Source organism: Coregonus clupeaformis, unplaced genomic scaffold (assembly GCF_020615455.1).
Source record: "Coregonus clupeaformis isolate EN_2021a unplaced genomic scaffold, ASM2061545v1 scaf0641, whole genome shotgun sequence".
Taxonomy (NCBI): Eukaryota; Metazoa; Chordata; class Actinopteri; order Salmoniformes; family Salmonidae; genus Coregonus; species Coregonus clupeaformis.
The window spans coordinates 235015-262510 of NW_025534096.1; the positions used below are offsets into that span (position 1 = coordinate 235015).

The 27496-nt window shown below is 46.1% G+C and overlaps 1 pseudogene; it reads right to left on the reverse strand.

The window, feature by feature from the left end:
* The window catches only part of LOC123485270, a 46539-nt pseudogene extending 19087 nt beyond the window's left edge, over positions 1-27452 (reverse strand).
* Between the last annotated feature and the right edge of the window lie 44 nt (positions 27453-27496).

A 27496-nucleotide genomic window follows, 5' to 3' on the forward strand; every position in this document is an offset into this window, starting at 1 on the left:
TAATTTTCTATACATTCTACAGTATATGTAGGTACAGTACATTCAGTTCCAAAAGTCATTTGGAAACAACTGAAATGAAAACTAACATTGTAAGCTAACATTCTATTAGGTTCTATTAACATTCTAACCTAACATTCTATAACATTCTAACCTAACATTCTATAACATTCTAACCTAACATTCTATTAGGTTCTATTAACATTCTAACCTAACATTCTTTAACATTCTAACCTAACATTATATTAGGTTCTATTAACATTCTAACCTAACATTCTATAACATTCTAACCTAACATTCTATAACATTCTAACCTAACATTCTATTAGGTTCTATTAACATTCTAACCTAACATTCTATAACATTCTAACCCTAACATTCTATAACATTCTAACCTAACATTCTATTAGGTTCTATTAACATTCTAACCTAACATTCTATAACATTCTAACCTAACGTTCTATAACATTCTAATCTAACATTATTTTGAACTATCCAATGAAAGGTTCGAATACATGACCCGCAATATATGATTACATTCCCCTTCCCTGACGCAGAGATATGGTTTCCCAGCCTCAGCCTCAGCCTCAGCCCAAGCCTCAGCCCCAGCCTCAGCCCCAGCCCCAGCCTCAGCCTCAGCCCCAGCCTCAGCCCCAGCCTCAGCCCCAGCCTCAGCCCCAGCCCCAGCCCAAGCCTCAGCCTACCACTGACTGTCATTCCACATGGTAGAGTTCCTAAGTAAAGGCCACTAGCTATTCCGAGAGGACCACCAGATCAGAACCACGAGGGTGGGTCCTAAATGGCACCCTATTCCCTACATACTGTAGTCCACTACTTTTGCCCTGGTGAAACTATATAGGGAATAGGGTGCCATTTCAGATGCAACTCTAGACCACTAGGCTGTGTGAGGGTCACATGGTGTGTCTGTACGTGGAGAGGGGTTCAGTTTCAATGGCGGAACACAGAATGTTTACATTGCTCTCCAGGACACGCCTTTCAGGGCCCTGAAATATGACATAACAAGTAAGGGGACGTGGATGACGTGCAAACCAATATTTCATTTCTGAATTGGTTCAAATTAGTTTAGGGTTGGAGTTAGGGTTAGGGTTAGGGTTAGAGTTAGGGTAAGAGTTAGGGTTAGGGTTAGGGTTAAGGTAAAGGTAAAGGTTAGGGTTAGGGTTAGGGTTAGGGTTAGGGTTAGGGTTAGGGTTATGGTTAGGGTTTGGGCTAGTTGAGCGGTCAATGGGATGCTGGTCAGAAAAGTATTTTAAGTCTCCCCCCATACATTTTGGGGAAAGGCTCCTTTTGGGAGATTTGGTGATGAGAAGAAGACAGAACTGCCTGCATGTAGCCTAGTCCAGAAAATACAAGGTGATGGCATCTTCCATAAAATGGCGTCTCTCATAACCGCCTGCATATTTTTACCGTAAAAAAAAACAAAAAAGAGGCACATGAGAAACATCTGCTACTATAATATCCAGATTGAAACCTAACCTATCGATGAAATGTTGAACTCGATCATCTGTCTGGATTCAATCCAACTCAATAGAAAATATCACCTTAGAACATTCCAGGTCAGTGATATTGATAACAGTAAGGTGACACAGTGAATCTTAATGATGGCTTCTATTTCCGCCGCCATAGCTGTGGCCGGGTTGTAAGACAACCTAGCTGGAGAGTTTTGGAAGTGGCCGAGAGGGGTCTCGGTCTGATTGGACAAACAGAAGCAGCAGTTCGCGCCACAAAGTCTGGGAGTAAACCACACCTGGCTTTACTAGTCTGTAACACTATAAGAGCGTCTGCTAAATGACTAAAATGTAAAATGTAGTCTGTGACACTAGTCTGTGAAATTAGTCTGTAACACTAGTCTGTGACACTAGTCTGTGACACTAGTCTGTGACACTAGTCTGTAACACTAGTCTGTAACACTAGTCTGTGACACTAGTCGGTAACACTAGTCTGTAACACTAGTCTGTGACACTAGTCTGTAACACTAGTCTGTAACACTAGTCTGTCAAACTAGTCTGTCACACTAGTCTGTGACACTAGTCTGTGACACTAGTCTGTGACACTAGTCTGTAACACTAGTCTGTGACACTAGTCTGTGACACTAGTCGGTAACACTAGTCTGTGACACTAGTCTGTAACACTAGTCTGTAACACTAGTCTGTCAAACTAGTCTGTCACACTAGTCTGTAACACTAGTCTGTGACACTAGTCTGTAACACTAGTCTGTAACACTAGGCTGGGACACTAGTCTGTAACACTAGTCTGTAACACTAGGCTGGGACACTAGGCTGGGACACTAGTCTGGGACACTAGTCTGTAACACTAATCTGTAATACTAGTCTGGGAGTCTGGGACACTACTCGGTAACACTAGTCTGTAACACTAGTCTGTGACACTAGTCTGTGACACTAGTCTGTGACACTAGTCTGTAACACTAGTCTGTGACACTAGTCTGTGACACTAGTCTGTAACACTAGTCTGTAACACTAGTCTGTGACACTAGTCTGTGACACTAGTCTGTAACACTAGTCTGTGACACTAGTCGGTGACACTAGTCTGTAACACTAGTCTGTAACAATAGTCTGTGACACTAGTCTGTGACACTAGTCTGTGACTCTAGTCAGTAACACTAGTCTGTAACACTAGTCTGTGACACTAGTCTGTAACACTAGTCTGTAACACTAGTCTGTGCCACTAGTCTGTGACACTAGTCTGTGACACTAGTCTGTGACACTAGTCGGTAACACTAGTCTATGACACTAGTCTGTGATATTAGTCTGTAACACTAGTCTGTGCCACTAGTCTGTGACACTAGTCTGTGACACTAGTCTGTGACACTAGTCTGTGACACTAGTCGGTAACACTAGTCTATGACACTAGTCTGTGACATTAGTCTGTAACACTAGTCTGTGACACTAGTCTGTGACACTAGTCTGTAACACTAGTCTGTGACACTAGTCTGTGACACTAGTCTGTGACACTAGTCTGTAACACTAGTCTGTGACACTAGTCTGTGACACTAGTCTGTGACACTAGTCTGGAACACTAATCTGTGACACTAGTCTGTAACACTAGTCTGTAACAGTAGTCTGTGACACTAGTCTGTGACATTAGTCTGTAACACTAGTCTGTAACACTAGTCTGTAACACTAGTCTGTGACACTAGTCTGTAACACTAGTCTGTAACACTAGTCTGTAACACTAGTCTGTGACACTAGTCTGTGACACTAGTCTGTGACATTAGTCTGTGACACTAGTCTGTGACACTATTCTGGGACACTAGTCTGTGACACTAGTCTGTAACACTAGTCTGTGACACTAGTCTGTGACATTAGTCTGTAACACTAGTCTGTAACACTAGTCTGTAACACTAGTCTGTGACACTAGTCTGTAACACTAGTCTGTAACACTAGTCTGTAACACTGAGTCTGTGACACTAGTCTTTGACACTAGTCTGTGACATTAGTCTGTGACACTAGTCTGTGACACTATTCTGGGACACTAGTCTGTGACACTAGTCTGTAACACTAGTCTGTGACACTAGTCTGTGACATTAGTCTGTAACACTAGTCTGTAACACTAGTCTGTGACACTAGTCTGTGACATTAGTCTGTAACACTAGTCTGTAACACTAGTCTGTAACACTAGTCTGTGACACTAGTCTGTAACACTAGTCTGTAACACTAGTCTGTAACACTAGTCTGTGACACTAGTCTGTGACACTAGTCTGTGACATTAGTCTGTGACACTAGTCTGTGACACTATTCTGGGACACTAGTCTGTGACACTAGTCGGTAACACTAGTCTATGACACTAGTCTGTGATATTAGTCTGTAACACTAGTCTGTGCCACTAGTCTGTGACACTAGTCTGTGACACTAGTCTGTGACACTAGTCTGTGACACTAGTCGGTAACACTAGTCTATGACACTAGTCTGTGACATTAGTCTGTAACACTAGTCTGTGACATTAGTCTGTGACACTAGTCTGTAACACTAGTCTGTGACACTAGTCTGTGACACTAGTCTGTGACACTAGTCTGTAACACTAGTCTGTGACACTAGTCTGTGACACTAGTCTGTGACACTAGTCTGGAACACTAATCTGTGACACTAGTCTGTAACACTAGTCTGTAACAGTAGTCTGTGACACTAGTCTGTGACATTAGTCTGTAACACTAGTCTGTAACACTAGTCTGTAACACTAGTCTGTGACACTAGTCTGTAACACTAGTCTGTAACACTAGTCTGTAACACTAGTCTGTGACACTAGTCTGTGACACTAGTCTGTGACATTAGTCTGTGACACTAGTCTGTGACACTATTCTGGGACACTAGTCTGTGACACTAGTCTGTAACACTAGTCTGTGACACTAGTCTGTGACATTAGTCTGTAACACTAGTCTGTAACACTAGTCTGTAACACTAGTCTGTGACACTAGTCTGTAACACTAGTCTGTAACACTAGTCTGTAACACTAGTCTGTGACACTAGTCTTTGACACTAGTCTGTGACATTAGTCTGTGACACTAGTCTGTGACACTATTCTGGGACACTAGTCTGTGACACTAGTCTGCAACACTAGTCTGTGACACTAGTCTGTGACATTAGTCTGTAACACTAGTCTGTAACACTAGTCTGTAACACTAGTCTGTGACACTAGTCTGTAACACTAGTCTGTAACACTAGTCTGTAACACTAGTCTGTGACACTAGTCTTTGACACTAGTCTGTGACATTAGTCTGTGACACTAGTCTGTGACACTATTCTGGGACACTAGTCTGTGACACTAGTCTGTAACACTAGTCTGTGACACTAGTCTGTGACATTCGTCTGTAACACTAGTCTGTAACACTAGTCTGTGACACTAGTCTGTGACATTAGTCTGTAACACTAGTCTGTAACACTAGTCTGTAACACTAGTCTGTGACACTAGTCTGTAACACTAGTCTGTAACACTAGTCTGTGACACTAGTCTGTGACTCTAGTCTATAACACTAGTCTGTGACACTAGTCAGTAAAACACTAGTCTGTGCCACTAGTCGGTAACACTAGTCTGTGACACTAGTCTGTGACACTAGTCTGTAACACTAGTCGGTAACACTAGTCTGTGACACTAGTCTGTGACACTAGTCTGTGACACTAATCTGTGACACTAGTCTGTGACACTAATCTGTGACACTAGTCTGTAACACTAGTCTGTGACACTAGTCTGTGACACTAGTCTGGAACACTAATCTGTGACACTAGTCTGTGACACTAGTCTGTAACACTAGTCTGTGACACTAGTCTGTGACATTAGTCTGTAACACTAGTCTGTAACACTAGTCTGTGACACTAGTCTGTGACACTAGTCTGTGACACTAGTCTGTAACACTAGTCTGTGACACTAGTCTGTGACACTAGTCTGTGACATTAGTCTGTACACTAGTCTGTTATACTAGTCTGTGACACTAGTCTGTGACACTAGTCTGTAACACTAGTCTGTAACACTAGTCTGTAACACTAGTCTGTGACACTAGTCTGTAACACTAGTCTGTGACACTAGTCTGTAACACTAGTCTGTAACACTAGTCTGTGACACTAATCGGTAACACTAGTCTGTGACACTAGTCTGTAACAATAGTCTGTGACACTAGTCTGTGACACTAGTCTGTGACTCTAGTCTATAACACTAGTCTGTGACACTAGTCAGTAAAACACTAGTCTGTGCCACTAGTCTGTGCCACTAGTCTGTAACACTAGTCTGTAACACTAGTCTGTAACACTAGTCTGTGACACTAGTCTGTAACAATAGTCTGTGACACTAGTCTGTGACTCTAGTCTATAACACTAGTCTGTGACACTAGTCAGTAAAACACTAGTCTGTGCCACTAGTCGGTAACACTAGTCTGTGACACTAGTCTGTGACACTAGTCTGTAACACTAGTCGGTAACACTAGTCTGTGACACTAGTCTGTGACACTAGTCTGTGACACTAATCTGTGACACTAGTCTGTGACACTAATCTGTGACACTAGTCTGTAACACTAGTCTGTGACACTAGTCTGTGACACTAGTCTGGAACACTAATCTGTGACACTAGTCTGTAACACTAGTCTGTAACACTAGTCTGTAACACTAGTCTGTGACACTAGTCTGTGACATTAGTCTGTAACACTAGTCTGTAACACTAGTCTGTGACACTAGTCTGTGACACTAGTCTGTAACACTAGTCTGTAACACTAGTCTGTAACACTAGTCGGTAACACTAGTCTGTGACACTAGTCTGTGACACTAGTCTGTGACACTAGTCTATAACACTAGTCTGTGACACTAGTCGGTGACACTAGTCTGTGACACTAGTCTGTGACACTAGTCTGTAACACTAGTCTGTGACACTAGTCTGTGACATTAGTCTGTAACACTAGTCTGTGACACTAGTCTGTGACACTAGTCTGTGACATTAGTCTGTAACACTAGTCTGTGACACTAGTCTGTGACACTAGTCTGTAACACTAGTCTGTGACACTAGTCTGTGACACTAGTCTGTAACACTAGTCTGTGACACTAGTCTGTAACACTAGTCTGTAACACTAGTCTGCAACACTAGTCTGCAACACTAGTCTGTGACACTAGTCGGTAACACTAGTCGGTAACACTAGTCTGTGACACTAGTCTATAACACTAGTCGGTAACACTAGTCTGTAACACTAGTCTGTGACACTAGTCTGTGACACTAGTCTATAACACTAGTCTGTGACACTAGTCGGTAACACTAGTCTGTGACACTAGTCTGTGACACTAGTCTGTAACACTAGTCTGTAACACTAGTCGGTAACACTAGTCTGTGACACTAGTCTGTGACACTAGTCTATGACACTAGTCTATGACACTAGTCTGTGACACTAGTCTGTGACACTAGTCTGTGACACAAGTCTGTGACACTAGTCTGTAACACTAGTCTGTAACACTAGTCTGTAACACTAGTCGGTAACACTAGTCTGTGACACTAGTCTGTGACACTAGTCTGTGACACTAGTCTATAACACTAGTCTGTGACACTAGTCGGTAACACTAGTCTGTGACACTAGTCTGTGACACTAGTCTGTGACATTAGTCTGTAACACTAGTCTGTGACACAAGTCTGTGACACTAGTCTGTAACACTAGTCCAACACTTGGGTTCACCATAGCTCAGTGGGTTAGAGCATGGATGCTGCCGGAAACACCAGAGATGTGAAGTTTGATTCCACCATGGCCCCTGCATGGGAAACACCAGAGATGTGAAGTTTGATTCCACCATGGCCCCTGCATGGGAAACACCAGAGATGTGATGTTTGATTGCAGCATGGCCCCCACATGGGAAACACCAGAGATGTGATGTTTGATTGCAGCATGGCCCCCACATGGGAAACACCAGAGATGATGTTTGATTCCAGCATGGCCCCATGGAAACACCAGGAAGTGGAGTTTGATTCCAGCATGGCCCCCGCATGGGAAACACCAGGAAGTGAGTTTGATTCCAGCATGGCCCCTGCATGGAAACACTAGGAAGTGGAGTTTGATTCAGCATGGCCCCCATGGGAAACACCAGGAAGTGGGGTTTGATTCCAGCATGGCCCCCACATGGGAAACACCAGGAAGTGGGGTTTGATTCCAGCATGGCCCCCACATGGGAAACACCAGGAAGTGGAGTTTGATTCCAGCATGGCCCCCACATGGAAACACCAGGAAGTGGAGTTTGATTCCAGCATGGCCCCGCATGGGTTCCCCATGGCCCCTGCATGCTGCCAAGTGGCCTACTAGCATGTTGTTATTATTAGTGTGTACTCTACAGCACTCGGTCAAAAATATAATGTCAAATACTTTCAAATCCTTGTCTGAAACATGGCTGAAAACATGGCTGGTCAGCCATATACCCTGTACCTGAGAGAATATGTAAGCCTTGTCCGAGACAGAAAGGGTCCATATCTCCTGCTTATGTGGCATGAGGCAGCTTGATGTGCAAATAAACCCCCTGGACAGGATGCTAGAACCATAGCAACTACTATGAAATTACTATGTCATAAACCCCCTGGACAGGATGCTAGAACCATAGCAACTACTATGGAATTACTATGTCATAAACCCCCTGGACAGGATGCTAGAACCATAGCAACTACTATGTAATTACTATGTCATAAACCCCTGGACAGGATGCTAGAACCACAGCAACTCCTATGTAATTACTATGTCATAAACCCCTGGACAGGATGTTAGAACCACAGCAACTACTATGTAATTACTATGTCATAAACCCCCTGGACATGATGCTAGAACCACAGCAACTCCTATGTAATTACTATGTCATAAACCCCCTGGACATGATGCTAGAACCACAGCAACTCCTATGTAATTACTATGTCATAAACCCCCTGGACAGGATGCTAGAACCACAGCAACTACTATGTAATTACTATGTCATAAACCCCCTGGACAGGATGCTAGAACCATAGCAACTACTATGGAATTACTATGTCATAAGCCTCCTGGACAGGATGCTAGAACCATAGCAACTACTATGTAATTACTATGTCATAAACCCCCTGGACAGGATGCTAGAACCACAGCAACTACTACGTAATTACTATGTCATAAGCTAGTAATAATGATGAATGACAAAACGAAGGTCCCGTTGTATAGAGCTTGCAGCTGAGGTTGCTTACCTTGGGTGTGTTGCAGAGGTAGCGTAACACCTCTCCTATGTACTGGACCACGGTAACGTTGTACTTCCTGCACTCATCCCAGAACTGAGAGGCCGAGAACTTCCTCCTCAGAATGATGGTCGAGCCTGGAACACAGACAGATAGAAGAGACGAAAGAGGAACAATGAAAAGATGGGTTTGAAGAACATGCAGGTGATATAGCTTCATATCAAGCAATGGCAGAACTGAAATGCTGACAAAACTGTCATGGTAAGTCAGCAGTGTTGATAAAACTGTCATGGTAAGTCAGCATTGTGTACATCGTCATCGCCAAACACCCTAACACGCAGGCACGGGTATTAGTTCAGGCACAGGAATGAACAAGACAGAGCTCTTATAAATGAGGTACATGCTGTAAAACGGGGACCTTGTAGCGGCCGTGAGAGCAGAAATGTTGCCACACATGCTGTGAACCTGTTGTATTCACTTCAGTACCAAATGTCCCGTAAATCTGCACCCGTGAGCTGGTACTGCATGTGCATCATAATCAGCTTGGAGTTATTCCTAACCACGTGACCTGACCAGGACATTTCAAATAAAACTTTATTGGTCGCATTCACATATTTAGCAGATGTTATTGCGGGTGTAGTGAAATGCTTGTGTTCCTAGCTCCAACAGTGCAGTAATCTCTAATACACAACAATACACACAAATCTAAAAAGTAAAATAATGGAATTAAGAAATATATAAATATTAGGATGAGCAATGTCCGAGTATATATACAGTACATATATATATATATATATATATATATATATGATGGGATGTATATACATTATGGACAGTATATGGATAGAATATGTAGTATATCTGAAGAATAGCATACAGTGCATTCGGAAAAGTATTTAGACCCCTTTACTTTTTCCACATTGTTACGTTACAGACTTATTCTAAAATGGATAAAATTGTTTTTCCCCCTCATCAATCTAGCACAATACCCCTAATAACAAAGCAAAAACAGGTTTTTAGAAATGTTTGCAAATGTATTAAAAATAACAAACTGAAATATCACATTTACATAAGTATTCAGACCCTTTACTCAGTACTTTGTTTAAGCACCTTTGGCCAGCAATTACAGCCTCGAGTCTTCTTGGGTATGATGCTAAAAGCTACACAACTGTATTTGGGAGTTTCTCCCATTCTTCTCTGCAGATCCTCTCAAGCTCTGTCAGGTTGGATGGGGAGTGTTGCCCTGCACAGCTATTTTCAGGTCTCTCCAGAGATGTTAGATCGGGTTCAAGTCCGGGCTCTGGCTGGGCCACTCAAGGACATTCCAAGATTTGTCCCCGAAGCCACTCCTGCGTTGTCTTGGCTGTGTGCTTAGGGTCGTTGTCCTGTTGGAAGGTGAACCTTCACCCCAGTCTGAGGTCCTGAGCGCCCCTGGAGCAGGTTTTCATCAAGGATCTCTCTGTACTTTTCTCTGTTCATCTTTGCCTCGATCCTGACTAGTCTCCCAGTCCCTGCCGCTGAAAACATCCCCAAAGCATGATGCTTCCACCACCATGCTTCACCGTAGGGATGGTGCCAGGTTTCCTCCAGGCGTGACGCTTGGCATTCAGGCCAAAGAGGTTCAATCTTGATTTCATCAGACCAGAGAATCTTGTTTCTCATGGTCTGAGAGTCTTGTGTATTTTGGCAAAATCCAAGTGGGCTGTCATGTGCCTTTTACTGAGGAGAGGCTTCCGTCTCGGCCACTCTCCCATAAAGGCCTGATTGGTGGAGTGCTGCAGAGATGGTTGTCCTTCTGGAAGGTTCTCCCATCTCCACAGAGGAACTCTAGAGCTCTTTCAGAGTGACCATCCGATTCTTGGTCACCTCCCTGACCAAGGCCCTTCTCCCCGATTGCTCAGTTTGGCGGGCGGCCAGAGTCTTGGTGGTTCAAACTTCTTCCATTCCCAAACTTCTTCCATTTAAGAATGATGGTGGCCACTGTGTTCTTGGGAACCTTCAATGCTGCAGAATTTTTTTGGCACCCTTCCCCAGATCTGTGCCGCGACACAATCCTGTCTCGGAGCTCTACGGACAATTCTTTCGATCTCATGGCTTGGTTTTTGCTCGGACATGCACTGTCAACTGTGGGATCTTATATAGACAGGTGTGTGCCTTTCCAAATCATGTCCAATCAATTGAATTTACCACAGGTGGACTCCAATCAAGTTGTAGAAACATCTCAAGGATGATCAATGGAAACAGGATGCACCTCAGCTCAATTTCTAGTCTCATAGCAAAGGGTCTGAATACTTATGTAAATATGATATTTCTGTTTTTTATTTTTAATACATTTGCAAAAAAAATCTAAAAACCTGTTTTCGCTTTGTCATTATGGGGTATTGTGTGTAGATTGGGGAGGAAATTGTTTTATTTAATCCATTTTAGAATAAGGCTGTAATGTAACAAAATGTGAAAAAAGTCAAGGGGTCTGAATACTTTCCGAAGTTACTGTATGTACAACCATAGTTTTATACAGGTAACGAGCTGAGATTAGGAGCTCACGCTTAAAGGGAGTGCTCTTAATCTCAGCTTGTTACCTGTATAAAAGACACCTGTCCACAGAAGCAATCAATCAATCAGATTCCAAACTCTCCACCATGGCCAAGACCAAAGAGCTCTCCAGGGATGTCAGGGACAAGATTGTAGACCTACACAAGGCTGGAATTGGCTAAAAGACCATCGCTAAGCAGCTTGGTGAGAAGGTGACAACAGTTAGTGCGATTATTCGCCAAATGGAAGAAACACAAAAGAACTGTCAATCACCCTCGGCCTGGGGCTCCATGCAAGATCTCACCTTGTGGAGTTGCAATGATCATGAGAACGGTGGAATCAGCCCAGAACTACACGGGAGGATCTTGTCAATGATCTCAAGGCAGCTGGGACCATAGTCACCAAGAAACAATAGGTAACACACTACGCGTGAAGGACTGAAATCCTGCAGCGCCCTACAAGGTACCCCTGCTCAAGAAAGCACATACAGGGCCGTCTGAAGTTTGCCAATGAACATATGAATGATTCAGAGGAGGACTGGGTGAAAGTGTTGTGGTCAGATGAGACCAAAATCGAGCTCTTTGGCATCAACTCAACTCGCCGTGTTTGGAGGAGGAGGAATGCTGCCTATGACTCAAGAACACCATCCCCACCGTCAAACATGGAGGTGGAAACATTATGCTTTGGGGGTGTTTTTTCTGCTAAGAGGACAGGACAACTTCACTGCATCAAAGGGACGATGGACGGGGCCATACCGTCAAATCTTGGGTGAGAACCTCCTTCCCTCAGCCAGGGCATTGAAAATGGGTCATGGATGGGTATTCCAGCATGACAATGACCCAAAACACACGGCCAAGGCAACAAAGGAGTGGCTCAAGAAGAAGCACATTAAGGTCCTGGAGTGGCCTAGCCAGTCTCCAGACCTTAATCCCATAGAAAATCTGTGGAGGGAGCTGAAGGTTCGAGTTGCCAAACGTCAGCCTCGAAACCTTAATGACTTGGAGGAGATCTGCAAAGAAGAGTGGGACAAAATCCCTCCTGAGATGTGTGCAAACCTGGTGGCCAACTACAAGAAATGTCTGACCTCTGTGATTGCTAACAAGGGTTTTGCCACCAAGTACTAAGTCATGTTTTGCAGAGGGGTCAAATACTTAATTCCCTCATTAAAATGCAAATCAATTTATAACATTTTTGACATGTGTTTTTCTGGATTTTTTTGTTGTTATTCTGTCTCTCACTGTTCAAATAAACCTACCATTAAAATTATAGACTGATCATGTCTTTGTGAGTGGGCAAACTTACAAAATCAGCAGGGGATCAAATACTTTTTTCCCTCACTGTATGTGCATAGGGCAGCAGCCTCTAAGGTGCATGGTAGAGTAACCGGGTGGTAGCCGTCTAGTGACAGTGACTAAAGTTCAGGGCAGGGTACTGGGCGTAGGCCAGATAGTGGTGACTATTTAACAGTGATGACCTTGAGATAGAAGCTGTTTTTCAGTATCTCGGTCTCAGCTTTGATGCACCTGTACTGACCTTGACTAGAATACAGTATATACATATGAAATGGGTAAAACGGTATGTAAACATTATTAAAGTGACCAGTGTTCCATTATTAAAGTGACCAGTGTTCCATTATTAAAGTGACCAGTGTTCCATTATTAAAGTGACCAGTGTTCCATTATTAAAGTGACCAGTGTTCCATTATTAAAGTGACCAGTGTTCCATTATTAAAGTGACCAGTGTTCCATTATTAAAGTGACCAGTGTTCCATTATTAAAGTGACCAGTGTTCCATTATTAAAGTGACCAGTGGTCCGTTATTAAAGTGACCAGTGTTCCATTATTAAAGTGACCAGTGTTCCATTATTAAAGTGACCAGTGTTCCATTATTAAAGTGACCAGTGTTCCATTATTAAAGTGACCAGTGTTCCATTATTAAAGTGACCAGTGGTCCGTTATTAAAGTGACCAGTGTTCCATTATTAAAGTGACCAGTGTTCCATTATTAAAGTGACCAGTGTTCCATTATTAAAGTGACCAGTGTTCCATTATGGTGCATCTTTTGGTGCATCTGTAGAAGTTTGTGAGGAGCCAAGCCAAATTTCTTCAGCCTCCTGAGGTTGAAGAGGCGCTGTTGCACCTTTTCACCACATTGTCTGTGTGGATAGACCATTTCAGATTGTCAGTGATGTGTACGCCGTGGAACTTGAAGCTTTTCACCTTCTCCAATGCGGCCCTGTCGATGTGGATGGGGCGTGCTCCTTCTAATGTCTCAATTTACATTTTAGTCATTTAGCATCAAACATTAGTTATATCCAGAGCAATTACAATCAACCTCTGGGCAACCTCCAGGCCCCAGTTATACATTAGACCATAACTAGAGTCTTGTTTAGAGTCTGTCCTGGTCAGATTACGTGATGGGGAAACTCTGGGCCCTAATCATAGTCTATAACTAGAGTCTTGTTTAGAGTCTGTCCTGGTCAGATTACGTGGTGAGGGAAACTCTGGGCCCTAATCATAGTCTATAACTAGAGTCTGTCCTGGTCAGATTACGTGGTGAGGGGGAAACTCTGGGCCCTAATCATAGTCTATAACTAGAGTCTGTCTTGGTCAGATTACGTGGTGAGGGGAAACTCTGGGCCCTAATCATAGTCTATAACTAGAGTCTTGTTTTAGAGTCTGTCCTGGTTAGATTACATGGTGAGGGGAAACTCTGGGCCCTAATCATAGTCTATAACTAGAGTCTGTCCTGGTCAGATTACGTGGTGAGGGGAAACTCTGGGCCCTAATCATAGTCTATAACTAGAGTCTTGTTTAGAGTCTGTCCTGGTCAGATTACGTGGTGAGGGGAAACTCTGGGCCCTAATCATAGTCTATAACTAGAGTCTGTCCTGGTCAGATTACGTGGTGAGGGGAAACTCTGGGCCCTAATCATAGTCTATAACTAGAGTCTTGTTTAGAGTCTGTCCTGGTCAGATTACATGGTGAGGGGAAACTCTGGGCCCCTAATCATAGTCTATAACTAGAGTCTGTCCTGGTCAGATTACGTGGTGAGGGGAAACTCTGGGCCCTAATCATAGTCTATAACTAGAGTCTTGTTTAGAGTCTGTCCTGGTCAGATTACGTGGTGAGGGGAAACTCTGGGCCCTAATCATAGTCTATAACTAAAGCCAGGAGATTTTCCTGGTCATGTTAAGTGGTGAGGGGGGAAACCTGGGCTGGCCTTAAACCAACTCTGACATTCCAGAACCACAGTTCTATCAGACATAACAAGGTAAAAGAGGCTGTTTTGTTTTCACCACGTGATTAAATATCCCTTCAATTAGTAACTCTGCTCTGAGGTCAAACAGAAGAGTGAAATGAACTATAGCCCACTTGGAAAACTCAGGAAAACGGTCTCACTAAGAGAATTGGCATCTCAAATGGCACCCTTTTCCCTACACAGTGCACTACTTTTGACCAGAGCCCAATAGGCCTTAGTCAAAATTAGTGCACTCTGAAGAGAAAAGGGTGGCAGTTGGGACGGAGCAGAAAAGAAAGAAGTGGCGAGCCAACTCGTTTGCTGTTTTTTCTGCCCAGTGGCTTTGGCTGTGTTGAGATAACCCGGGTTTACATGCACAAGGACCTCTTTCATTTGATTTCCCCTTCCGTGGGAGGGGGGGGAGTAAATGGCTAAGTAAATGGCTTCAACTAGAAAGGCCAAGCCACAGACCTTAACATTACCCCTTACACACCTACTACCTCAATATTGCCTCTACCCACCTACTACCTCAATATTGCCTCTACCCACCTACTACCTCAATATTGCCTCTACCCACCTACTACCTCATAAAATATTACCCCCTACCCACCTACTACCTCAATATTGCCTCTACCCACCTACTACCTCAATATTGCCTCTACCCACCTACTACCTCAATATTGCCTCTACCCACCTACTACCTCATAAAATATTACCCCCTACCCACCTACTACCTCAATATTACCCCCTACCCACCTACTACCCCAATATTGCCTCTACCCACCTACTACCTCAATATTGCCTCTACCCACTTACTACCTCATAAAATATTACCCCCTACCCACCTACTACCTCAATATTACCCCCCTACCCACCTACTACCCCAATATTACCCCTACCCACCTACTACCCCAATATTACCCCCTACCCACCTACTACCCCAATATTACCCCCTACCCACCTACTACCTCAATATTACCCCCTACCCACCTAATACCCCAATATTACCCCCTACCCACCTACTACCTCAATATTACCCCCTACCCACCTAATACCCCAATATTACCCCCTACCACCTAATACCTCAATATTACCCCCTACCCACCTAATACCCCAATATTACCCCCTACCCACCTACTACCTCAATATTACCCCCTACCCACCTAATACCCCAATATTACCCCCCTACCCACCTACTACCCCAATATTACCCCTACCCACCTACTACCCCAATATTACCCCCTACACACCTACTACCTCAATATTACCCCCTACCCACCTAATACCTCAATATTACCCCACTACCTACCTAATACCTCAATATTATCTCCTACCCACCTAATACCCCAATATTACCCCACTACCTACCTAATACCTCAATATTACCCCCTACCCACCTACTACCCCAATATTACCCCCTACCCACCTAATACCCCAATATTACCCCCTACCCACCTACTACCTCAATATTACCCCTACCCACCTACTACCCCAATATCCCCTACCACCTAATACCCCAATATTACCCCCTACCCACCTACTACCTCAATATTCCCCTACCACACCTACTACCCCAATATTACCCCTACCCACCTAATACCTCAATATTACCCACTACCCACCTAATACCTCAATATTACCCCCTACCCACCTAATACCTCAATATTACCCACTACCCACCTACTACCTCAATATTACCCCCTACCCACCTACTACCCCAATATTACCCCTACCCACCTACTACCTCAATATTACCCCCTACCCACCTACTACCCCAATATTACCCCCTACCCACCTAATACCCCAATATTACCCCCTACCCACCTACTACCCCAATATTACCCCCTACCCACCTACTACCCCAATATTACCCCCTACCCACCTACTACCCCAATATTAGCCCCTACACACTAATACCTCAATATTACCCCCTACCCACACCTAATACCCCAATATTGGCCCCTACACACCTACTACCCCAATATTAACCCCTACCCACCTACTGCCTCAATATTACCCCTACCCACCTAATACCCCAATATTACCCCTACCCACCTACTACCCCAATATTACCCCCTACCCACCTACTACCCCAATATTACCCCACTACCCACCTACTACCCCAATATTACCCTACCTCCACCTACTACCTCAATATTACCCCTACCCACCTACTACCTCAATATTACCCCTACCACCTACTACCCCAATATTACCCCCTACCCACCTACTAGCCCCAATTTACCCCTACCCACCTACTACCCAATATTACGCCCTACCCACCTAATACCCCAATATTACCCACTGCCACATACTACCCCAATATTACCCCTACCCACCTACTACCTAATATTACCCCACTACCCACATACTACCCCAATATTACCCCTACCCACCTACTACCCCAATATTAGCCCCTACACACCTAATACCTCAATATTACCCCCTACCCACCTAATACCCCAATATTACCCCCTACCCACCTACTACCTCAATATTCCCCCTACCCACCTACTACCTCAATGTTTACCCCCTACCCACCTAATACCTCAATATTACCCACTACCCACCTACTACCTCAATATTACCCCCTACCCACCTAATACCCCAATATTACCCCCTACCCACCTAATACCTCAATATTACCCCTACCCACCTAATACCCCAATATTACCCCCTACCACCTACTACCTCAATATTACCCCCTACCCACCTACTACCCCAATATACCCCCTACCCACCTAATACCTCCAATATTACCCCACTACCTACCTACTACCTCAATATTACCCCACTACCCACCTACTACCCCAATATTACCCCCCTACCCACCTACTACCCAATACCCCTACCCACCTAATGACCCCAATATTCACTACACACCTACTACCTCAATATTACCCCTACCCACCTAATGCCCCAATGTACCCCCTACCCACCTACTACCTCAATTTACCCCCAACCCACACACTACCTCAATGTTACCCCCACCCACCTACCACCTCAATATTACCCCCTACCCACCTACTACCTCACATATTACCCCACTACCCACCTACTACCCCAATATTACCCCTACCCACCTACTACCCCCAATGTACCCCTACCCACCTAATACCCCAATATTACCCCCTACACACCTACTACCCTCAATATTACCCCTACCCACCTAATACCCCAATATACCCCTACCCACCTACTACCTCAATATCACCCCCAACCCACACACTACCTCCAATATTACCCCCTACCCACCTACTACCTCAATATCACCCCTACCCACCTACTACCCCAATATTACCCTCACCCACCTAATACCTCAATATTACCCCACTACCTACCTACTACCTCAATATGCACTACCCACCTACTACCCCCATATTACCCCACCCACCTACTACCCCAATATTACCCCCTACCCACCTATTACCCAATATTACCCCCTACACACCTACTACCTCAATATTACCCCCTACCTAATACCCCTAATACTTACCCACCCACCTAATACCCCAATATTACCCCTACCCACCTACTACCTCAATATTACCCCCTACCCACCTACTACCCCAATATTACCCCCTACCCACCTAATACCTCAATATTACCCCCACTACCTACCTACTACCTCAATATTACCCCCACTACCCACCTACTACCCCAATATTACCCCCTACCCACCTACTACCCCAATATTACCCCCCTACCCACCTAATACCCCAATATTACCCCTACACACCTACTACCTCAATATTACCCCCTACCCACCTAATACCCCAACACTACCCCTACCCACCTACTACCTCAATGCATTACCCAACCCACACACTACCTCAATATTACCCCTCTACCCACCTACTACCTCAATATTCCCCACTACCCACCTACCACCCCAATATTACCCCCTACCCACCTACTACCCCAATATTACCCCTACCCACCTAATACCCCAATATTACCCCTACACACCTACTACCTCAATATTACCCCTACCCACTAATACCCCAATATTACCCCCTACCCACCTACTACCTCCAATATTACCCCCCAACCCACACACTACCTCAATACTTACCCCCTACCCACCTACTACCTCAATATTACCCCCCTACCCACCTACTACCCCAATATACCTACCCACCTAATACCAATATACTCTACCCACCTACTCACTCAATATCCCTACCCACCTACTACCTCCAATATTACCCCACTCCCACCTACTACCCCAATATTACCCCTACCCACCTACTACCTCAATATTACCCCTACCCACCTACTCCCCAATATTAGCCCTACCCACCTACTACCCCAATATTACCCTACCCACCTACTACCTCAATATTACCCCTACCCACCTACTACCCCAATATTACCCCTACCCACCTACTACCCCAATATTACCCCCCTACCCACCTACTACCCCAATATTAGCCCTACCCACCTACTACCCCAATATTACCCCTACCCACCTACTACCTCAATATTACCCCTACCCACCTACTACCCCAATATTACCCCCTACCCACCTACTACCCCAATATTACCCCCTACCCACCTACTACCCCAATATTAGCCACCCACCCTACTACCCCAATATTACCCCTACCCACCTACTACCCTCCAATATACCCCTACCCACCTACTACCTCAATATTACCCCCTACCCACCTAATACCCCAATATTACCCCCTACCCACCTAATACCTCAATATTACCCCCTACCCACCTAATACCCCAATATTACCCCTACCCACCTAATACCTCAATATTACCCCCTACCACCTAATACCTCAATATTACCCCCTACCCACCTACTACCTCAATATTACCCCCTACCCACCTACTACCTCAATATTACCCCCTACCCACCTAATACCCCAATATTACCCCTACCCACCTACTACCTCAATATTACCCCCTACCCACCTAATACCCCAATATTGCCCCCTACCCACCTACTACCCCAATATTACCCCCTACCCACCTACTACCCCAATATTACCCCCTACACACCTACTACCTCAATATTACCCCACCACCTAATACCTCAATATTTCCCCTACCTACCTAATACCTCAATATTATCTCCTACCCACCTAATACCCCAATATTACCCACTACCTACCTAATACCTCAATATTACCCCCTACCCACCTACTACCCCAATATTACCCCTACCCACCTAATACCCCAATATTACCCTACCCACCTACTACCTCAATATTACCCCTACCCACCTACTACCCCAATATTACCCCTACCACCTAATACCCCAATATTACCCCTACCCACCTACTACCTCAATATTAGCCCCCCTACACACCTACTACCCCAATATTACCCCTACCCACCTAATCCTCAATATTACCCACTACCCACCTAATACCTCAATATTACCCCTACCCACCTAATACCTCAATATTACCCACTACCCACCTACTACCTCAATATTACCTCTACCCACCTACTACCCCAATATACCCCCTACCCACCTACTACCTCAATATTACCCCTACCCACCTACTACCCCAATATTACCCCCACCCACCTAATACCCCAAAATTACCCCCTACCCACCTACTACCCCAATATTACCCCCTACCCACCTACTACCCCAATATTACCCCTACCCACCTACTACCCCAATATTAGCCCCTACACACCTAATACCTCAATATTACCCCCTACCCACTTAATACCCCAATATTAGCCCCCATACACCTACTACCTCACAATATTACCCCCTACCCACCTACTACCTCAATATTCCCCCTACCCACCTAATACCCCAATATTAGCCCCTACCACCTACTACCCCAATATTACCCCACTAGCCACCTACTGCCCCAATATTCCCTACCACCTACTACCCAATATTACCCCTACCCACCTACTACCCCAAATTTACCCCTACCCACCTACTACCCTAATATTACCCCACTACCCACATACTACCCCCAATATTACCCCTACCCACCTACTACCCTAATATTACCCCACTACCCACATACTACCCCAATATTACCCCTACCCACCTACTACCACATTAGCCCCTACACACCTAATACCTCAATATTACCCCCTACCACCTAATACCCCAATATTACCCTCACACCTACTACCTCAATATTACCCCCTACCCACCTACTATCTCACAAATATTCCCCTACCCACCTAATACCTCAATATTACACACTACCCACTCTACTACCTCAATATTACCCCTACCCACCTAATACCCCAATATTACCCCTACCCACCTAATACCTCAATATTACCCCTACCCACCTAATACCCCAATATTACCCCCTACCACCTACTACCTCAATATTACCCCCTACCCACCTACTACCCTTAATATTACCCCCTACCCACCTAATACCTCAATATTACCCCACTTCTACCTACTACCTCAATATTACCCCACTACCCACCTACTACCCCAATATTACCCCCTACCCACCTACTACCCCAATATTACCCCCTACCCACCTAATCCCCAATATTACGCCTACACACCTACTACCTCAATATACCCCCTACCCACCTAATACCCCAATATTATCCCTACCCACCTACTACCTCAATATTACCCCCAACCCACACTACCTCAATATGCCCCTACCCACCTACTACCTCAATATTACCCCCTACCCACCTACTACCTCAATATTACCCCACTACCCACCTACTACCCCAATATTACCCCTACCCACCTACTACCCCAATATTACCCCCCTACCCACCTAATACCCCAATATTACCCCCTACACACCTACTACCTCAATATTACCCCTACCCACCTAATACCCCAATATTACCCCCTACCCTCCTACTACCTCAATATTACCCCCAACCCACACACTACCTCAATATTACCCTCTACCCACCTACTACCTCAATACACCCCCTACCCACCTAATACCCCAATATTACCCCCTCTACCCACCTAATACCCCAATGTTACCCCCCTACCCACCTACTACCTCAATATTACCCCCAACCCACACACTACCTCAATATACCCCTACCCACCTACTACCTCAATATACCCCTACCCACCTAATACCCCAATATACCCCCTACCCACTGCTGCCTCATATTTCCCAACCCACACACTACCTCAATATTACCCCTACCACCTACTACCTCAATATTACCCCCTACCCACCTACTACCTCATATTACCCCACTACCCACCTACTACCCCAATATTACCCCTACCCACCTACTACCCCCAATATTGCCCCTACCCACCTAATACCCCAATATACCCTCTACACACCTACTACCTCAATATTACCCCTACCCACCTAATACCCCAATATTACCCCTACCCACCTACTACCCTAATATTACCCCCAACCCACACACTACCTCAATATTACCCCTACCCACCTACTACCTCAATATTACCCCTACCCACCTACTACCCCAATATTACCCCTCCCACCTAATACCAATATTACCCCTACCCACCTACTACATCCAATATTACCCCCTACCCACCTACTACCTCAATATTACCCCACTACCCACCTACTACCCCAATATTACCCTACCCACCTACTACCTCAATATTACCCTACCCACCTACTACCCCAATATTAGCCCCTACCACCTACTACCCCAATATGCCTACCCACCTACTACCTCCATACTATTACCCCCACCCACCTACTACCCCAATATTACCCCCTACCCACCTACTACCCCAATATTACCCCCTACCCACCTACTACCCCAATATTAGCCCCCTACCCACCTACTACCCCAATATTACCCCCTACCCACCTACTACCTCAATATGCCCCCTACCCACCCACTACCCCAATATTACCCCTACCCACCTACTACCCCCAATATTACCTCTACCCACCTACTGCCCTCAATATTAGCCCCTACCCACCTACTACCCCACAATATTACCCCCTACCCACCTACTACCTCAATATTACCCCCTACCCACCTAATACCAATATTACCTCACCCACCTACTACCCCAATATTACCCCCTACCCACCTACTACCTCAATATTACCCCCTACACACCTACTACCCCAATATTACCCCCTACCCACCTACTACCCCAATATTACCCCCACCACCTACTACCCCAATATTACCCCTACCCACACCTACTACTCTCAATATTACCCCTACCCACCTACTACCCACAATATTACACCTACCCACCTACTACCCCAATATTACCCCCTACCCACCTACTACCCTCAATATTACCCCCTACCCACCTACTACCTCAATATTACCCCTACCCACCTAATCCCAATATTACCCCACTACCCACCTACTAACTCAATATTACCCCCCTACCCACCTACTACCCCCAATATACCCCCTACCCACCTACTACCCCAATATTACCCCTACCCACCTACTACCCTCAATATTACCCCCTACCCACCTACTACCTCAATATCTACCCACCTACTACCTCAATATACCCTCTCACCTACTACCCCAATATTACCCCCTACCCACCTAATACCTCAATATTACCTCACCCACCTAATACCTCAATATTACCCCCTACCCACCTACTACCTCAATATTACCCCTACCCACCTAATACCCCAATATTACCCCTACCCACCTACTACCTCAATATTACCCCTACCCACCTATTACCCCAATATTACCCCCTACCCACCTAATACCTCAATATTACCCCCTACCCACCTACTACCCCAATATTACCCCCTACCCACCTACTACCTCAATATTACCCCTACCCACCTACTACCCCAATATTACCCCCTCCACCTACTACCTCAATATTACCCCCTACCCACCTACTACCCCAATATTACCCCTACCACCTACTACCTCAATATTACCCCCTACCCACCTACTACCCTAAATACTCCTACCCACCTACTACCTCAATATTACCCACTACCCACATACTACTACCCTAATATTAACCCCCTACCCACCTACATACCTCCATACAATACAATATCCGGTGTGTATCAAGAATGGTCCACCACCCAGCCATCTTGACAATGTGGGAAGCATTGGAGTCAACATGCTTTCAACACCTTGTAGAGTCCATGCCCCTGACAAATTGAGTATCTTCTTAGGGCAAAAGGTGGGTGCACCCAATATTAGGAAGGTGTTCTTAATGTTTTGTACACTCGGTGTAAACTCACCAGTCTCGATGGATCCTATATAAACTCACCTGTCTCGATGGATCTCTGCATAAACTCACCTGTCTCGATGGATCCTGTAAAAACTCACCTGTCTCGACATAGATCCTGTATAAACTCACCTGTCTCGAGTAGATCCTGTATAAACTCACCTGTCTCGATGGATCCTGTAGAACTCACCTGCCTCGATGGATCCTGTATAAACTCACCTGTCTCGAGTAGATCCTGTATAAACTCACCTGTCTCGCATGGATCATGAAGCCGATGATGAAGCGCGGTGTGGTAGAGGGCAGGTTGAGGTAGATGACATCACCAGGCGTGACACCGGTGGGAGTCCAGCACGGCCAGGGCAGCCCGAAGACGGTTCTGATTAACTACCGCTGCTTTAGGCAGACCTACAGGAGCAGTAGAAAGAGGAGAGAGAGTGATTACAGCAGGAGAGAGAGAGGCTGTTCATATACAGGTCCCCTGTAGCTCAGTTGGCAGAGCATGGCGCTTGCAACGCCAGGGTTGTGGGTTCGTTTCCCACAGGGGGCCAGTATGAAAATGTATGCACTCACTAACTGTAAGTCGCTCTGGATAAGAGCATCTGCTAAATGACTAAAATCTCGAAATGTAAAATGTAATATACAGCAGCACTGGCAGGAGAGAGAGGGCTGTTCATATACAGGAGCACTGGCAGGAGAGAGAGGGCTGTTCATAGACAGGAGCACTGGCAGGAGAGAGAGGGGCTGTTCATATACAAGAGCACTGGCAGGGAGAGAGAGGGCTGTTCATAGACAGGAGCACTGGCAGGAGAGAGAGGGCTGTTCATAGACAGGAGCACTGGCAGAGAGAGAGAGGGCTGTTCATAGACAGGAGCACTGGCAGGAGAGAGAGGGCTGTTCATAGACAGGAGCACTGGCAGGAGAGAGAGGGCTGTTCATAGACAGGAGCACTGGCAGGAGAGAGAGGGCTGTTCATAGACAGGAGCACTGGCAGGAGAGAGGGGGCTGTTCATAGACAGGAGCACTGGCAGGAGAGAGAGGGCTGTTCATAGACAGGAGCACTGGCAGGGAGAGAGGGCTGTTCATAGATAGGAGCACTGGCAGGAGAGAGAGGGCTGTTCATATACAGGAGCACTGGCAGGAGAGAGAGGGCTGTTCATAGACAGGAGCACTGGCAGGAGAGAGGGCTGTTCATAGACAGGAGCACTGGCAGGAGAGAGAGGGCTGTTCATATACAGGAGCACTGGCAGGGAGAGAGGGCTGTTCATAGACAGGAGCACTGGCAGGAGAGAGAGGGCTGTTCATATACAGGAGCACTGGGCAGGAGAGAGAGGGCTGTTCATATACAGGAGCACTGGCAGGAGAGAGAGGGCTGTTCATATACAGGGAGCACTGGCAGGAGAGAGAGGGCTGTCTCATAGCAGGAGCACTGGCAGGAGAAGAGAGGGCTGTTCATATCAGGAGCACTGGCAGGAGAGAGAGGGCTGTTCATAGACAGGAGCACTGGCAGGAGAGAGAGGGCTGTTCATAGACAGGAGCACTGGCAGGAGAGAGGGCTGTTCATATACATGAGCACTGGCAGGAGAGAGAGGGCTGTTCTATACAGGAGCACTGGCAGGAGAGAGAGGGCTGTTCATATACAGGAGCACTGGCAGGGAGAGAGGGCTGTTCATATACAGGAGCACTGGCAGAGAGAGAGAGGGCTGTTCATATACAGGAGCACTGGCAGGAGAGAGAGGGCTGTTCACAGACAGGAGCACTGGCAGGAGAGAGAGGGCTGTTCATAGACAGGAGCACTGGCAGGAGAGAGAGGGCTGTTCATATACAGGAGCACTGGCAGGAGAGAGAGGGCTGTTCATATACAGGAGCACTGGCAGGAGAGAGAGGGCTGTTCATATGCAGGAGCACTGGCAGGAGAGAGAGGGCTGTTCATAGACAGGAGCACTGGCAGGAGAGAGAGGGCTGTTCATAGACAGGAGTACTGGGCAGGAGAGAGAGGGCTGTTCATAGACAGGAGCACTGGCAGGAGAGAGAGGGCTGTTCATATACAGGAGCACTGGCAGGAGAGAGAGGGCTGTTCGTAGCATGGGCACTGGCAGGAGAGAGAGGGCTGTTCTTATACAGCTGCACTGGCAGGAGAGAGGGGCTGTTCATATACAGTGGCTGCTTCAGGCAGAAGAGAGAGGGCTGTTCATAGACAGTGGCTGCTTCAGGCAGAAGAGAGAGGGAAGGGAAGCAGCAGGGGGACAGAGGAGAGAAAAGAAGAAGGAGAAAGGGAAACAGAGAGGAGGAAGCAGAGAAGCAGTGCTCTAGAAGGTGATGTCTGACTAGTAGACCATACCTGTGTAGCACTTCCTCCTCCTTTACCTATACCCCCTCCCTCTCCCTTCCCCTCTGTCCTCCCCCCTCACCTGTACCCCTCCCTCTCCCCTTCCCTCTGTCCTCCCCTATACCCTCTCCCCTCCTCCCTCTCCCTTCCCCTCTCTCTTCCTCCCCCATACCCCCTCCCTCTCCCTTCCTCTGTCCTCCCCTCCTGTACCCCTCCCTCTCCCTTCCCTCTGTCTCCCCTATACCCCCCTCTCCCTTCCTCTGTCCTCCCCTCACCTGTACCCTCCCCTCACCTGTACCCTTCTCTCCCTTCCCCTGTACCCCTCCTCTCCTTCCCCTTGTCCTCCCCCTCATCCCTCCCTCTCCCTTCCCCTCTGTCCCTCCGCCTCACCTGTGGTCCCAGAGGTGTAGATGTAGACAGCAGGGCTTTTGAAGGTGATGTCCGAGCGGAGGGACTGAGGGAGAGGTGTGTCCGATGCTTCCTCCACCTGGTCAGAGAAGCCCTCCATGCCAGGTGTGTCACACTGTTTAGTCATCAGGTACACACACACCTCTGCTCCTCAGTGATGGAAGCACCTCCTCCACCGCTTCCTGCAGCTCTGAGAGAAGAACTCAATATTCAATACTTGATCAAAACTGGACTCCAAGCTGTTCTAGACTGCAGAGAAAATTTTTAACTTTTGCCCCCACAGTCATGAATTATCATTTGATTATCATTATCATTTGAGTTTCAATAGGCTATGGCAGACCTTTGTCTTTTTCATTCCATCCTCTGATGTGCATGTCTCTGATAAACTCATAACAACACCTGTGATTTTCACCTATTGTCATAATGTAGTAATCTCAACCAGACACTTCCACCTATGAGGAATTAGCCTCGGGATGAGTTTACTTTGATAGTGATATCCGCCTGCTGAAGGGCCAACGGGTAGGCCTTGGGGTATTGGTCACTTACCCGCGGCTGCTATGAGCAGCTTGGCGCTGCAACAGTTGAAGCAGTGCAGCAGAGATCTAGATCTGATGTTATGGTTGAGAAGCGCTACGGGACATCCCAGTTTGGCCAGGGCCAGCCAGGTGAAGATGAAGGCAGGTTCGTTTCCCATAAAAAGAGCCACGGTATCCCCCGGTCGCAGCTCCGAGTGCCTCTGTAAAGCGTTGGCTATTTTGTTGCTTCTTCTGTCCGTGTCCTGATACGAATAGGTTTTATTTTCAAACACGATGAACGGTCTGTCCGCATGAGCGGCGGACTGCTCAAAAAACGGTCCAAAAACCAAAATAACGGTTTCCTTCTCTCCGTAAAACAAACTTCGGCAAAATCGGAACCAAGTCCGCGAGGTAGAAGGCATCTTTCCAGAAGTAAGGAAAAGAAAGTTTTTAAGAACTAGCGGTGTGACGGCCAGACTGGCGAAAAGGATAGAAACCAAGTACATTGTTTAGCACAACGTCGAGCTCCTATGCTTCTGGGTGAATTGTAGATTCGTTTATTCTCTGTGGATAAAAAAAATAGGATAACAATCGGATCAAAACAAAGTGTAGCGCGCCGCAAACAGTTATT